This window comes from Tamandua tetradactyla, chromosome 17 (genome assembly GCF_023851605.1).
Source record: "Tamandua tetradactyla isolate mTamTet1 chromosome 17, mTamTet1.pri, whole genome shotgun sequence".
Classification (NCBI taxonomy): domain Eukaryota; kingdom Metazoa; phylum Chordata; class Mammalia; order Pilosa; family Myrmecophagidae; genus Tamandua; species Tamandua tetradactyla.
Window position 1 is genome coordinate 37,281,298 of NC_135343.1, and position 16,159 is coordinate 37,297,456.

The following is a 16,159-nucleotide window of genomic DNA, read 5'->3' on the forward strand; positions in this document are numbered from 1 at the left end:
AAGTTGTGGTACCTGTTTATCTGATTGGGCAAGTGCTGGCCTGTCTGTTGCAATGAGGACATTTCATAGGATTAGGTCATGATCATGTCAGCTGCATCCACAGCTGATTCAGTTTGTAATCAGCCAAAGGGGAGTGTCTTCTGCAATTAGTGATGCTAAATCTAATCATGGGAAGCCTTTTAAGGAGGACTCAGAGGAGACAGGTTCCATTCCTGCTTTGGCTGGTGAGCCTCTCCTGTGGAGTTCATCCAGGCCATCCATCAGAGTCATCGGCTTCGCAGCCTGCCCTGTGGATTTTGGACTCTGCGTTCCTGCGTCACGTGAGACACTTTTATAAATTTTATATTTGCAAGTGTTCCCTGTTGATTCTGTTTCTCTAGAGAACCCTAACTAATACAGCCAGCTTTAGGCATCCATTCCATTCTGCCCAGGAAAAAAGCAGGGCTTACCAAATCTAGTGTGTTACAACTTTTCTTAATGAAGCAGCCGAAAGTCCATTCTTTTTAGTGTTTAGTCCTGGATACTGCTACATATTATAATCAAAATCCTTTTTCCCTTTGAGGGCAGATCTTCCCACCACTCTCCTGCAGAAAAGCAGGGAAAGACAGCCTTGGGGGGCCATCTGGGCAGTAAGAGGGCAGCTCTGTTCCCCCCACCCAGAGTGACAGCAGCTCCTCCAACTCCACATGACATCCAGGTCGAAAAGTGCAACGTGCAAGAAGCTCAGGGAAAGCACAGCCACTTTTTGGTGACAAGAAAGGCCCCTTAAGGTTCCAATCACCATCTTAATCAATTTCAAGTCCTTGAATATTTAAAACTAAACCAAGCAAAACAAAAATAGCTCCAAATATTTTTTTCTCTTCAAATTAGAAATGGCTTCGTGGCTGTTGCTTTATGGCCTATGGAAAGTGGTGTGTTGGCCACAAACAGAACCGACCTCTTGTCAAACTCCAGCAGTCCACGGGCAGGTAAGGAGGAACCACTGGCCTGTCGCTACCTGAGTACCAAGCAACGTGGTGCCTGAAAGGGCTGACATTTGGTACGACAAGGGGGAGCCCCACCACCAAAACAAGTTCTCCTTGCATGAAATCTGGACTCTAGGAACATCTCGCACTACCTCTTATGCCCAATTAATACTACTTTCTTCCATTTCAGTGTAATGGAGACGTGTCCAGTGGCAGACAGCATACTTTAACTTGCTGTCATACTTGATTTCTTCATTCCTTAATTTTTCTTAAAGGACCAGAACTCTCCCTTTTTAAAATAGATTTCTGTTCCCACTCCTGATAGAATTTCACTGCAATGAAACTGCTCTTTGCAAAGACACCAGTGACCTACATTTTGCTAAGTCTGTTCATCCATTCACAGACCACATCAGTAGAATTTGACACAGCTGATTTTTCTCTCTTCTCTAAAACAATTTCTTCACTTGGCCCCCACCACTCTTCTTGTTTTTCTTCCTCCTCCTTGGCCATTCCTTCTGTCTCCTTTGCTGGTCCCTCCTCTTCTCCCTGATCTCATGCATATTGGATGGCCCAGGGCCTCTTCTCTTGGGGACCTTCTCTTCCTTGCTTACTCTCTTGGTGATCTCATCCAGTCTCTTGGCTTAAAATATCATCTATTAGCTGCCAAATTTGTCTCTGCAGCTCAGACTTCTATCCTGAACTCTAGACCTCTTCCCATCCCCCTCCTTGACATCTCAGCCTGTTCACACACATCTAAACCTCCTTAGTTGACGGTGACTTTATCCTTATTTGTTCAGGCTACAAACTTTGGAGTCATCCTTGACTCATTGCATTTTTCTCTTTTCTCATCCCCAAATCTTGTTCACGCCTCCTTCAAAATATATCTGAAACCCAAAAACTTTTCACCACTTCCTCTGCTACCACCCTGAACTGAGCCACCATCATCTCTCTCTTGAATTATTGTAATAACCTCCTAGCAGGGCTCCCTGCTTCCACCTTCACCACATGACAGTCTCTTCTCAGTTCAAAACCTCACAATGTAAATATAAGTCCTTGTAAAGGCCTGTGAAACTCACGTGCCCTGCTCTCCCTTTACTCCTTGACCTCAACTCCTGGTGATCTCAGTCATTCCACTCGAACTACACCGGTTCCTTAAACACCTCTGGCATGTCCTCTTGGCCTGGAATAGCCACCAGCACACTCCCTTACCATCTCCACAGGTATACTCAGTTCCCACCTTCCCGGAGAGGCCCACCTTGCCACCTGTTTAAACCTGCAGCTTGCCTTCCCTCTCAATGTTCAGTACTCCTGACTCCCTTACCTTGGTCTAATATTTCTTTCTTTCCATGACATTTATCCCTTTAGATGTCCTGTTGAAATAACTTATTTGTCGTGTTTATGGTTTCTTTTCTGTTTCTTCACTTGGAATGTGGGCTCCATAGGATGAGGCTTTCCTTTGTTCACTGATTTGTCCCAAGCATGCAGAACCATGCCTGCCGTGTGGTAGGAAATCAGAAAACAGTATTGAATTCACCGAAGTTCAAAACTTCTGAGACAGGAATGACAGAAATGAGAAAAGTCCATAAAAGTCATATCTGTGTTGATTCAGTGATTTCAAAAGGGATTTTTAATTTCTTACTTCCTGATGAAGGAAACGAGCACAGGACTTTGTGAACTCCTGTATTTAAAGCACCAAGGACAACACTTTGTTCACTTCAAATGTTGCTTTTGAAGAACCTGATAAGCATCTCTTCCTTCCGTCCCTTCTTTTTAAATACTCAAATCACCTGGGTATTTCTGCCCTGAAGGTTGCAGACAGGCATTTAACAACAGGATAGAATGTATGAGGTTTCAAGGTCAAAACAACTCCTCAATATTCATTCTATGGTATCTTGGAAAAAGACATCCACAGCCCCTGTCTGGGTAGCACTGGCAATGGCTGCAGCTTGAGTCACGAGAGCTTGACTTCTTGTGACCTGGTTTCTCAGGTGAAAGCTGACAGGATCCCACCATGGATAAGTTGGTTTGTGGGTAACACCTTCAAGTACCATCAGTCCAAGTGTAGCAACCGCCATAGCCGTTACATACTTACATTAACACTTCCCTTTTTGGGACACTTTAAGAGGTACTTTCCTCAGTATTATGAGGAAGATTACATGTTCCAATGTCTAATGTTCTAAATTAGACCATGTTCGAATGTCTGCGTGTTCCACTTTTCTGAGTGTGTCTTTTGGTAAGCCTAATCATGGGTGCTTGATAAATGTCATAATGGTTGTGTAGAGATTAAAAAATGTCATTCATTTCACTCTTCTTCTCACTGGGATGTCTAAAATAATATAAACTATTTTATTCTCTAGTTTTCACCCATGTCATTTTCCTTCCTTCAAGGAAGCCTTAACTGGATTTGCTGTAATAACTGTGGGATGCATAGGATAGATCAAATATATGTTATGATTAAATAATTGACTTGTGTTTTTAAAAAGCAACTGTTTATCATGAAGTTTCTATTACTTAAAGTTATCTTATTTGAATAAACAAATCCATTCCTCAATTTTTCACACTCGGGCTTGAAATTGCTATTGTATCTTTTAATTTGAAGACACTAGAAGAATATAATATAATTATAGGAATATGATAACACGGGAAATTTGGGAAAAATTAAGCATAATTCCAGGTAATGTTCATGATCATGTGCACATATTTTCTGTTAATTATTTTCCATATGCTTGTTGATTATTCTGCTAACTGAAATTAGTACCACTATTATTCTTTAAAAACAGGGTCCTTTCCTGATCAGTCTGTGTATGCCTATGGTTTAGTACAGAGCCTGCTACACACAGGGGCTTGAAAAATGACAGCCATAAGAACGAATTAATGTGTGGATTTGTGCAGGCTCTAAAACTTCATCAAGTACAATCAACTCTGATTATTTTGTTGGTTCACAGGGAGAGGCCAAAGTCCCTATACTCCGCAAATGCAAACATCAGCCACACTTTAACTTCCTCTTCTGCCAACACTCCAGGTCCAGGAGGGGACAGAGATAGTCCAATGGCGACGTGATCACACTTCAGCCTTGCTTGAAAACAGCAATGATAATTCCTTTTACTTCCCTACGCCATGTCTGCAGATCACCTGGGCCTACGTAGGCCCTAAATCTCTGAGAGATACAGATTAAACTCTAACGAATGGGTTGTTAATCCTGAAATAAAATTGCAGTTGGGTTTGGATTGATGCAAAAACTTGACAGACACAGGTTTGTTGCTAATTTAGATTACAAATGTTATTAAAAAAAAAATAGAAACCAAAAAGGTTAGGTAATTTCTAATTTAAAATCTCTTTCTTAGAATAGTTGGCATTTTACAGCATCTGTGTGATTCGGTAGAATTTGAATAACACTTTATTGCTCAGAATAATGTTCTATTCTTATCACCACATAATACTTGACGTACATTCTCTTGTTCTCCCTAATTGCAGGAAGGGTGTTGCCCCAAATGGCAGGCACACCTTCTACAGTGAGGCTTAGTTTTGCTGGAACTTTTCAGGTACTAAGAAAGCCTTTTCTTTATACCCATCATTCACGTTAGACTTGCGTTTTGTTACTTTTTCTAAGTTGACAGAGTGTGGCTCGTGCTATCACCATTAAGGATCAAGGTAGCAGGGGAAATTCATTTGGATCATTCTTCCATAGGAAACTGTCTATGAAAAGGAGTAGATCCATCAGTCATAATTTGAAAGGCAAGTTACAAACACTCTGATGGAGCTTTATAAGCTATCATTGCAGGGAGCAGAAGTGGGAACACTTTTCTATGCTCTTTTTTTTGAGCTGACCAAACACACCCTGTTATTTTGGACATTTCCATTTTGACAGCTTAGCCAGTGGGAGAAGTTTCCTGAACTTAAACAATAGCTTTTCAACATTTCATGTTTCTAAGTCTAAATTTGAGAAAGCTAATGTGCCTTCTTTTATACTACAGCAACTACAAAATTCCATGGAATTTTGTCTGAAATGATGTGGATGGGTTGGCATAATCTGGGAGGTGGTTCCTCCTGAGGACATAGCATTATGTTTATTCAAAGGCCATACATGGCATAAGCAGACAATGGCTGTTTTTTTTTAAAATATATTTTTCTATTCTTTTAATACATTAAATTTCACTTATGGAAGATAATAGCATAGGAAGGTGTGGAAATTAGTTAGTACACATTAATTAGTAAATAACCAGAAACTGTCTGAAACAACCGGAGGACTTCCGTAATCGGACACATATCATACACCAGGCTGGAACAGGTGGAAGGGCTTAGATCATAGTGCAGAACTGTTAAGAAAATGTCTTGAACTATGGAGGCAGGTGCCCCTCCCCCACTGGCATGACATACTGTTTTGGAGACATTTCCTCCTGGGGGAAAACAAGTAATTTCTACTAGGAGCAAGGCAAGAAGACCTCAAGCAAGCTCCAATTGCTAACTTAATCAACAAATTTGGACAGCTGAATACAAACTCTGAGCACAGATAAACCCAGAGCAAGCATGAAAGGAACCCTGAGGTCTCTCCTGGCAGAGAGAAGGTGGGCTATGAGAAAAAACAAAACAAAACAAAACAAAAACACAGAGGCTTTTGGAGTTGACTGAGCTCAGGATACTGGAAAAGGGCTATGCCCCAAGGAAAGGGCACATAGAGCCAGGTACCAACCCTGGCTCTTGATTGGTGAACCTATGGGACTGGGGACCAACTCTGAAAAGGATTTAAAAAAATAAAAACTTTTTAGCAGTTATTAAAGAAAGCTTCAGGTATTTTCAGTTGTCAGCATTGATCTAAGAAAGGGCAGAGTTAAGGTACATCTGAAAGATAAAATAACTAGTCAGGTGAAGGAGATAATTCCCTAAAGGGGCATATCTTTCCTAAGAAAAGGGGGAACCAGGACCCAGCACAAGTGGTGGCATTCATTCAGAGAATTCAGACCCCCGGGGCTGGAAAACAGCAACAGCTTAAGCCTGCCTTCTACCCTTGCCTCTGTCTCAACCATGCCCCTGGCAGGGACAAGATCTGCTGATAATTAAAGGCACTGCACAACTTTAAGCTGTTAGACCTGTGCCTGACAAGTGCTCCCTGCTGGGCACACAGGGAGAAAAAGCACAGAGTTAAAAGGCTTCATGGAAAAGACTGGCAATCTCTGGGTCTCATCCTCAGGGAAACTTGATACTGATTACACCCTCTTCCTGAGACCTGGGCCAGTGCTGTTTGGGAAAATATGATTGGAGTCAGTCATATCTGGGGAGAACCCCTCAAAAAAAAAAAAAAGAAGGAAAGAAAAAGAAAAAAGGGTTCCATATAGGCAGAAGAAGAACCAAAAAAAAAGTGCTGAAAAATTCTGATCAGTTAAACAGAACCCATTCTACATGTCTAGAATAAGTTGAGCTGAATGTCAAAGAACAAATATAGAACAAAGACAACCAACAAGAAAACCCTAGGTAAAAAAGAGAAAATGACCTTCAGAATAAACTGATCAAGGAAATCAGATGCCTAGATAGCAGCAAAAACACAAGCCATATTCAGAAGCACAAAGATACGACCCAGTCAAAGGAACAAAGTAAAACTTCAGATGAGATACTTGAGTTGAAACAACTAATTAAAGATGTTCAAACAAATCTTCTAAATCAAATCAATAAGTTGAAGGAAGATATGGCAAAAGAGATGAAGGATATAAAGAAGACATTGGGCAACCATAAAGAAGAACTCAAAAACATGAAAAAAAAAAACAGCAGAACTTATGGGAATGAAAGGTGTAATAGAAGAGAGGAAAAACACAATGGAGACATACAATAGCAGATTTGAAGAGACAGAAGAAAGGATTAGTGAACTAGAGGACAGGAGATCTGAAATCCTACAAACAAAAGAACATATAGGGAAAAGAATGGAAAAATATGAGCAGGATCTCAGGGAATTGAATGGCAACATGCAGTGCCCAAATATACATATTATGGGTGTCCCAGAAAGGAAAAGGGGCAGAAAGAATACTGGCAGAAATAATCACTGAAAATGTCCCAACTCTTATGGAAGAAATAAAATTATAGATTCAAGGAGCACAATGTACCCCCAACAGAATAGATCCAAATAGACCTACCCCAAGACACTTACTAATCATATTGTCAAATGTCAAAGACAAAGAGAGAATTCTGAAAGCAGGAAGAGAAAAGTGATCCATCATATACAAGGGAAGCTTGATAAGACCACATGCATATTTCTCGGCAGAAACCATGGAGGCCAGAAGGCAGTGATATGATATATTTAAAATACAGAAAGAGAAAAACTGCCAACCAAGAAATCTATATGTGGCAAAGCTTTCCTTAAGAAATGAGGGAGAGTTTAAAATATTTTCAGACAAACAGACACTGAATGAGTTTGTGAACAAGAGACCTGCTCTACAATAAACACAAATGGGAACACTACAGGTAGATAGGAAAAGACAGAAGAGAGAGAATTTGGAGAAAAGTGTATAAATGAAAATTATTAGGGTAAAAAGAGACAGATAAAAAAAGATATGACATATAAAATCCAAAAGACACAATGGTAGAAGAAAGTACTGCCTTTACAGTAATAACATTAAATATTAATGGATTAAACTTTCCAGTCAAAAAACAGAGACTGGCGGAATGGATTAAAAGCAGGACCTATCTATATGCTGTCTACAAGAGACTCACTTTAGACCCAAGGACAAAAATAGATTCAATAGATTGAATAGGTGTTGAAAATGGAATGATATATGGAAAAATGTAATCCATGCAAACTAGGATCTATAGTTAACAGAAACATTGTAATATGTAGCCGTTAATAGTAACAAAGGCAATATAACAAAACTAATTGTCAATAAGGGGATATATAAGGGAAGGGTATGGGATTCTTGTTGCTGTTTCTCCTTTTAATTTTTTTATTCTTCATTTTTTTCTCACTCTTCCTCTTTCTTTATGGAAGAAATGGAAATGTTCTCATATAGATTGTGGTGCTGAATGCATAACTATGTGATTATACTGGGAGCCATTAATTATTTACTTAGGATGGTGTGTATAGTATGTGAATAAAACTGTTTAAAAGGTCAACAGAAAGATACAAGTGCTGAGAAAGCATGGAGAGAGAGAGAGGACCTATTCACTATTATAGGGAAGTAGAATGGTGCAGCCCCTCTGGAAGGCAGTGTATGTACCGCAGGCTAAGTATAGGGTTGCCATAGGATTCTGCAACCCCATTATTAGGTATGTACTTGGAAGAACTGAAAGCAGGGACACAAATGGACATTTGCACACTGGCATTTATGGCAGCAGTATTCATAATTTGCAATGAATGGCTGTAGCGTAAGGGTACTGATGAATGGAAGGGCAGAATGCGATGTATACATACAATGGATTATTGAGCAGCTGCAAGAAGGAATGAAATTATGATACATGTAACTAGGTGAATGATCCTCAAGGACATTATGTTGAAGGAAGTAAGCCAGAAGCAAAAAGACAAGTATTGTAAGGCCTCACTAATATGGTCTAACTATAATGTGTAAACTCTGAGAATTGAATTCCAGACATAGGTTATCAGGATAGAACAGGGCAGAGATTGGGTAATCAAGGAATAAGGAGTACAGCATGGTCAATAAAGCTTATTGTAAATTGTTACAGCAGTCACATCTGTTCCTGAATTTTAACTGTTGTTTCTAAATTCTAAGGTGCTGAGCTCTTTGTGTTTAACCTGGTCATTCCCTGGAATTTGGGTATCTGTGTGACACCTGAGACTTGGAGCTGGAGTTCTGCAGCTCTGAAAGTCAGCATTACCCCATACAGCAACTGTTAAAGAAGTTGAAAAAGAGATCAAATTTCAATTAGAGATATGAATGAAGCTGATCTTGTTAGGACTGAGGTAAATCAGATTGAAATGTAAAAGATGATACTGACTGTATTTTAAAACTTCAAGCTCTGGGTGAGACCAAAGGAAGATATATTTATTTGGTACAAAATTTATATTTTCTGTAGCACAGTATCTAATGTAACCTGCATGGTCAGTTTATTCAAACAACATAATTACATGAAAACTTGAAAAGGGAATGGGGTATTGTTATTTTGTATAAGTTAATGTAATATCCCAAAACATCCTAGAGTAATTTGGGCAGAAAATAAAAATATATATACTTGCAAAGTCCCCTTGAGTGGCTGAGAGAAAATGTGGAAATATTAAACTTCCCCATCTGAGGAATTCCTGATATTCTCTTAAGCATTAGGGACTCCTAATTTAATAAGCCAAGCCCTTGATCTTTGGGCTTGCCCTTATGAAATTTATTCCTGCAGAGGAAAAGCTAAGCCTACTTATAATTATGCCTAAGAGTCACCTCCAGAGAACTTCTTTTGTTGCTCAAATGTGGTTTCTCTCTCTAAGCCAACTCTGCAAATAAATGCGCTACCCTCCCCCCTAGGCAGGACATGACTTCCAGCGGTGTAAATTTCCCTGGACCGTGGGACAGGACTCCTGGGATGAGCCTGTCCCTGGCACCATGGTATTGGGAAAGCCTTCTTGACCAAAAGGGGGAAAAGAAATGAAAAAAAATAAAGTTTCACTGGCTAAGTGAATCAAATAGAGTTGAGAGATCATTCTGGATGTTATTCTTATGAATTATAGAGATATTCCTTTTTAGTTTCTAGTATATTAGAATAGCTAGAAGTAAATACCTGAAACTGTCGAACTGTAATCCAGTAGGCCTGATTCTTCATGATGATTGTGTAACTATATAGCTTTTATTTTATTTTTTTATTTTCTTCTTTTATAACTATGTAGCTTTTATGGTGTGCCATGTGATTGTGAAAACCTTGTGACTGACACTCCCTTTACCCAGTGTAGGGGAAGATGTGTAAGAAAATAAAGAAATAATGGATTCGGAGATAAAGGTTATGGAATGCTTTTGGTGTTCTTTTTCATTTTTATTTTTATTTCTTTGAAGTAATGAAAATTTCTAAAATTGGTTGTGGTGATTAATGTACAACTACATGATGATACTGTGAGCCAATTGATTGTATATTCTGGATGATTATATGGTATATAGTCTATATATATATAGAGAGAGAGAGAGACTATATCTCAATAAAATCGCATAAAAAAACAGAAAAATTTCACGTATGAAAGTATAATACATGAGGCGTATTCTCAAACTCCCCCATATGCTCTTTGATGATAACTGCCTTTTACTTTCAGAGTTGAAGAGAAATCTTTTCAGCTTAAAAGTTTTGAGTGCTCTAAAAATGAATACTCAATGTTCATCATGCAGAAACTCCTATTCGCCCCTACATATTTTTCTTCCTTTCTTCTGTCTGAAAAAAAAAAAGACTATTTCCCAATTTCCTTTACAAAAGATTAAATTGTGATGAGATAAAAGTGAAAGAGTGTTACATGACAACTTTTGGGACTTTACTTAAGTCTCTTTGCCACTTTCTTGTCCCTTCCTCCACTCCACTGCTTATGATATGACTGCAGGAGCTCCAGCTGCCGTCTTGGATCATGAAGACAAAGGCTGCACAACAGATGGGTGAGCTGGAAGGAAGCTAGCAGCAAGTCATAAAACTTACCTATCTTAATAGCTCTATATGAGAGAAATAAAAACTTCAGTTTTGTTTAAATGACTTATTTCCTGGGTCTTTGTTTCTCGGAATGAAATTTAAAGTACACAATCACCTATATTGGAAAATATTGAGCTATTCAATTTTACAGGAAGAAATAAACATGCTGTAGCAGATATCCGTTGGCTCATCTGTCCAGCACTTTTCCGGAGTTGACACTGCTCTCTACCACTGTCCACATGGTTGAGTGAGTTTCTAATCTCTGTGACATGGCTCCACCTTTGGTTAGAGGATGATTCCTCTGATCCAGTCCAGACAAATAAAATCTTTCCACTTGATCTTGAAAATAAGATGGAGAAAAAATGAGATGTCAGTGTCTTTGTCTCTCAGATGATAATTGTCAATATCTGAGCTATTGATAGCTACATTTCCCACCATGTATTGAGAGAAGTGGAAGAAACCAGGCTGTGATGAAAAAGAACAATGCAACAGAAATAAGGAGAGAAACAAAGATTTAGAGATGGAGGGGGAGAGAAGATTCCTAGCTGCCTATCATCCTTCACTTCCCAGTTGTCTTGGCACTGTTGCTTTCTTTCTTTCTTTTTTTTTTTAAATTTATTTATCAATTAAAAAAATTAACAAATGTAATAAAACATTAACATAGATAATCAGTAATTCACAATATCATCACTTAGTTGCATATTCATCATTTCTTAGAACATTTGCATCCATTCAGAAAGAGAAATAAAAAGACAATAGAAAAAGAAATAAAATGAAAACAGGAAAAAAAAAAAAGGTTATACCTACCATACCCCTTACCCCTCACTTTCACTGATCACTGGCATTTCAAACTAAGTTTATTTTAACATTTGTTCCCCCTATTATTTCTTTTTATTCCATATGTTCTACTCGTCTGTTGACAAAGTAGATCAGACACAAGGCTTTCACAATCACACAGTCACATTGTGAAAGCTATATCATTATTCAATCATCCTCAAGAAACATAGCTATTGGAACACAGCTCTACATTTTCAGGCAGTTCCCTCCAGCCTCTCCATTACATCTTTAATAACAAGGTGATATCTACTCAATGCGTAAGAATAACCTCCAGGATAACCTCTTGACTCTGTTTGGAATCTCTCAGCCATTGACATTTTGTCTCATTTCACTCTTACCCCTTTTGGTAGAGAAGATTTTCTCAATCCCTTGATGCTGAGTCTCAGCTCATTCTAGGATTTTTGTCCCACGTTGCCAGGAAGGTTCACACCCCTGGGAGTCATGTCCCACGTAGACAGGGGAGGGTGGTGAGTTTGCTTGTTGTGTTGGCTGGAGAGAGAGGCTACATCTGGGCAACAAAAGAGGTTCTCTTGGGGATGACTCTTATAGGCCTAAATTTTAAGTAGACTTGACCTATCCTTTGTTGGGTTAAGTTTCATATGAACAAACCCCAGGACTGAGGGTTCAGCCTATAGCTTTGGTTGTCCACACTGCTTGTGAGAATATCAAGAATTCAACTTGGGGAAGTTGAATTTCTCCCCGCTCTCACCATTCCCCGAATGTTGCTTGCTTTCTTAATGTCCACTATTCACTTTCTCTTTTCTAAGAAATATTGATGTTGTTAAAAATCCACCCATCCCCACAAGGAGTTGCAGATCAGTCTAAGACAATAAATGCATGGCAATCCCCTGACAACTGTATGGACCCAGGAATGGACATGTGTTCCATCTTGGCCCAATCAGATTAAGATTTATATTCCATGCCTGGAGGAGAAATTACTCTTACTCTTGTTGGACATGAACAAGGACGTACATGGCCCTTTTTCCACTGGCAACACTTTTGCCACTGGGAGGTGACCATTCTAGGTAACATGGAAGATGTATCAGGAAGAATTCTGAAAATCCTGAGACCTCGATGGCATTTTTTAACCCATCCCAACACTGAATCAAATATGTTAGCTAATAAATGACTTACTGTAGAAGCCAAGGTTTGTTAAACTTTTTCTTAAAGGGCCAGATAGTAAATATTTTAAGCTCTGGAGGCCATAACAGCTCTGCGGGTCTCTGTTGCAAGTATAATAACTAACTACAGCTATCTCTGCCATTGTAGAATTAAGGCAGCCTTAGATAGTATATGAATGAATGAGTATATCTGTGTTCCGGTAAAACTTTACTTAAGAAGCAGGTGGCCAACCAATGGGTTGTCACTTGCTAATACCTATTATGAGCCAGTTTGAGTCAGGACTTTCCGTTAACTTGTGGTCCAAACCATCATGTATGATGCACAGGTTCTAGTCCATCTGTAAATGAGAAATCCCAGTGTCCAGGGCTGATGGCCAAAATGTTTAACAAAGGGCACAGCCTGAGCACCAGTTAACCATGGGATGGCCATATTGGGGCAAATTGGCTGACTATCACTCTCTTATTATCCCTCCAACAAGTCCTCTTTATTATGAGATAGCTAGAGTTTATTTCTGTTACTTGTAAACAAAAGCACCCTCACCATTTTTTTTTTTTTATTTTCATTTTGGGGCCTCCTTTAAATTGTTTTATTCATTTTCAGTGAAGATGTCCATGAGTTTTGTATCATTTCTTCTTTTTGTTTTCCATTTCTTTAGTTCAGTTTTTCAGTGCCAGGTTTGTAATACTGATTCTTATAAAAACTGGGTAGTTGAAAACTTTCCCTGATAATGAGCTCTTTTTTGAATTCCTGTGGCTCTTATATTCAATAACAGAAAATCTAGCACTTGACACATGAGGTGTGACTATAAAACATCAGAAAGATTTTAGCACATCTGCCACAACTCAGACATTCAATGGATTTCATTAAATGTAATTGCCATTGGAAGTTGTATTCCAATAATGCCACAATTTCTCAAAGCATCATTGGAATTCCTCCAGCTTCCTCACTTTCACATTTGAGAGTGGTGGAGATCCTACCATCACGTTTGTCACGAAGTTTGGCTTTCAATGGATTCCTGTCATTTGCAAAAAAAGACCCATTTTAAATCTTTGCAATCATTATTTTCACTACCCTCGTCCTTCCTTCTTCACATAATTATTAGATACCAAGCTATGCCAGGCATTCTTCTAAGTAAGATACAGACCCTAACATTGATGTGTTCATATTTGAAGGAGTGAGAGAAATAAGTAAACAAGCTATCAGGTAACCCAACTTTGCCCAGGCTTCCATGGTCTCTGAGTACAATTACAATCCTTGTAAGAGAAACGACCCAGATTTTGCAGACTTGTTGCCTGCTTCTTACATATGCAGGAACTTCACCTCCTGCCAGGCTTTTCCCATGTCCTCCCATGCTGACCCCTTCTGCTTTTCCATTTCAGTGCTCCCCTACTGACAGCTGCTGCTTTCAAGTCTCAAAGATGCCAGGTGTCTGGTCCTTTTCTTGAAGAACAGAAGTATTCTGCTCCATTGTCCCTCTTGGTTATCCCATGGCTATAGTAACTCTAAGAGGGCAGGAGCCTTGTCCATTTCTTTGCATTCTTTGGGGCTAGAACAGTGCCAGAACAACTAGATGCTCAATACATGGGTGAATGTTGAATGAATGAATGTCAGAATAGCTTTAGCTCCTTCGGTCCATACTTTGCCCTAACCCAGCCATCTTCCATGAAGAAATGGAGAGTGTGTCCCTCCATCACTGGGTGCTACATTTTGTTTTCTGGGTCCCCACCCAGGGTTATCTGGCCCCTTCTTCTCCCCAAATCCTTCATAATTATGGTCTTTTCAAATTTTACCTCAGCTCCTTTCTCTGAGGACTCAAGCTTGGTCCTTGGGCCCTTGCTGGGAAACAGACATATTTGAATCCCAACTATCGCCTAGGCTCAGGCTTCATTTCTTGACTTAATTATTACTTAATAGAGTAATAAGAACTACACTAGACACACATGCAGGGAGGGACTTAGCAGAGGAGAGGGGAAGCTGAAGATAGCAGGAAATCAGAGGGAGGAAGTTAGATGGTGTAGAAAGATGATGGGTAAAACTTTGCCTGTTTCGTGTTGTTTTTTTCTTTGCCTTTTACTTACGAAGAAAATTTTATCTTCGTAACCTGATTGTAACTTCCTCCTTCTCCTTTTATAGTTTTCTCTTTTCAAGTACTCAAAATAGGTGCCAGTTAAATCGTGGTTGGCTGGTTGACAAAGTGAATTAAGATCCTGGGTGGAGCCCCAGTGCATGTTCCCTAACATCTGCTTTTCCATATCGATTGCTCTTTGGTCAAGCTCAATGAACCTTCATTTGTTCCAACTAGTTATGGACCGCACACAACATGCCTAGCCTTGTGTTAGATGGGAAGCCAAAAAGTTTAACAAGACCCAGCTCTATAGAAGCGTGCAGTGTAGCAGCAGAGATAAAATGTGTCCATTATAATGCAAAGTAAAGAGTTTCCTGGTATTCTAGAAGATTGGATAGCTTTCTGGGAGATCAGAGGAAGCGAAGAGAACTCTGGTTCGAGGCATCTGAAAAGGTTCCACGGATGAGCTCCATGAAGAGTAAGAAGTATTTTAACCTGGGGAGATGGGTGGGGGAAGTTTGTAGGCAGCAGTATCCCCATATATGGAGGTGACATTTGAAGTACAAAGAAATATATATATCATAGATGCTTCCAGTATCCTCTTTCTTCTTTTATCAGTTATTTGTTATCTCTGAAAACATAACCAGAAGAATGTTGATATGGCATGTTTTTCCCGAATTTACAGCGAAGGAGAGGGTTTTATTGAAAAAAGCTGCCTGTATTTCTTTTAAAAGAAAGATTAGTGTACTACGCTGCATGTAAATTGTTCTGCCCAATTCTGCATGCAAAGCAGAGAGCTATTTAATGGTTGCTCCATCCCGGGCATTGTCTGCCTTATGAATACTAAGGAGTAGCTGAAATGACCTTTATCACCTTAAAGGAATTTTTGCCTATAATTTGTTAATAACTCACTGCACTGACAGACAAGCTCCCTGCTCCCTGGGGCTGTGCCCCAAGTGCGTATACATTTCAGAACGATTAGCCTTCCCCCAGTTGCTGCTAAGAGCCCTAAAAGCCATGGAAATCAATACATATGATAATTTATCACTGCCAGATTAAAATTTTCTATTGATTTCTTCTGGAATGGGAATTTGGGCTCCCCAAGGAGCTTTATCTTTTAATGGACAACTGGGCACTCAGTTGTAATTTCAAGTTCTGAGAAGCTTTGGCAACAGCTTTTATGAAACACACAAAAGAAAAAATAACAAGAGGCTCTGGATAGTTTCAAAGTCTCGGTGAGATGTACAGAGGCGAATTCTGCTTGCCTGCCTGTGCCAACTGTGCACCCCTGTTCCCTAAAACAGCTGCTCCATCCTTTGCCACACATCTAAGGACTGCTATCAATTTGCAAACATCAGAAGTCTGATAGACTCCCGTCTTTCTTTCCTTTCCGAAAAAACAGTTGTCAACTCGAAATGCAATCAGGCTATGCATCCTCAGGCACCAGTAGGAAGTTGGCGTGAGAAGGGTCCATCTTTCAAGCAGGATTTAAACTTGTGCTTCTCAAACTTGACTGTGCACACTCCTCTCCTGGGGATCTCATTCAAATGCAGATTCTGACTTGGGGTGGCGCCCGAGATTCTGC

General features: G+C 39.5%; 1 long non-coding RNA gene across 1 annotated transcript; it reads left to right on the forward strand.

The window, feature by feature from the left end:
* The first annotated feature begins 202 nt into the window (after positions 1 to 202).
* LOC143661571 (uncharacterized) lies at positions 203 to 10,559 on the forward strand. The gene is made up of 4 exons (XR_013164695.1): positions 203 to 320; positions 871 to 968; positions 8,675 to 8,865; positions 10,468 to 10,559. It is a non-coding gene; the product is annotated as an uncharacterized LOC143661571 (long non-coding RNA).
* The last annotated feature ends 5,600 nt before the right edge of the window (positions 10,560 to 16,159 follow it).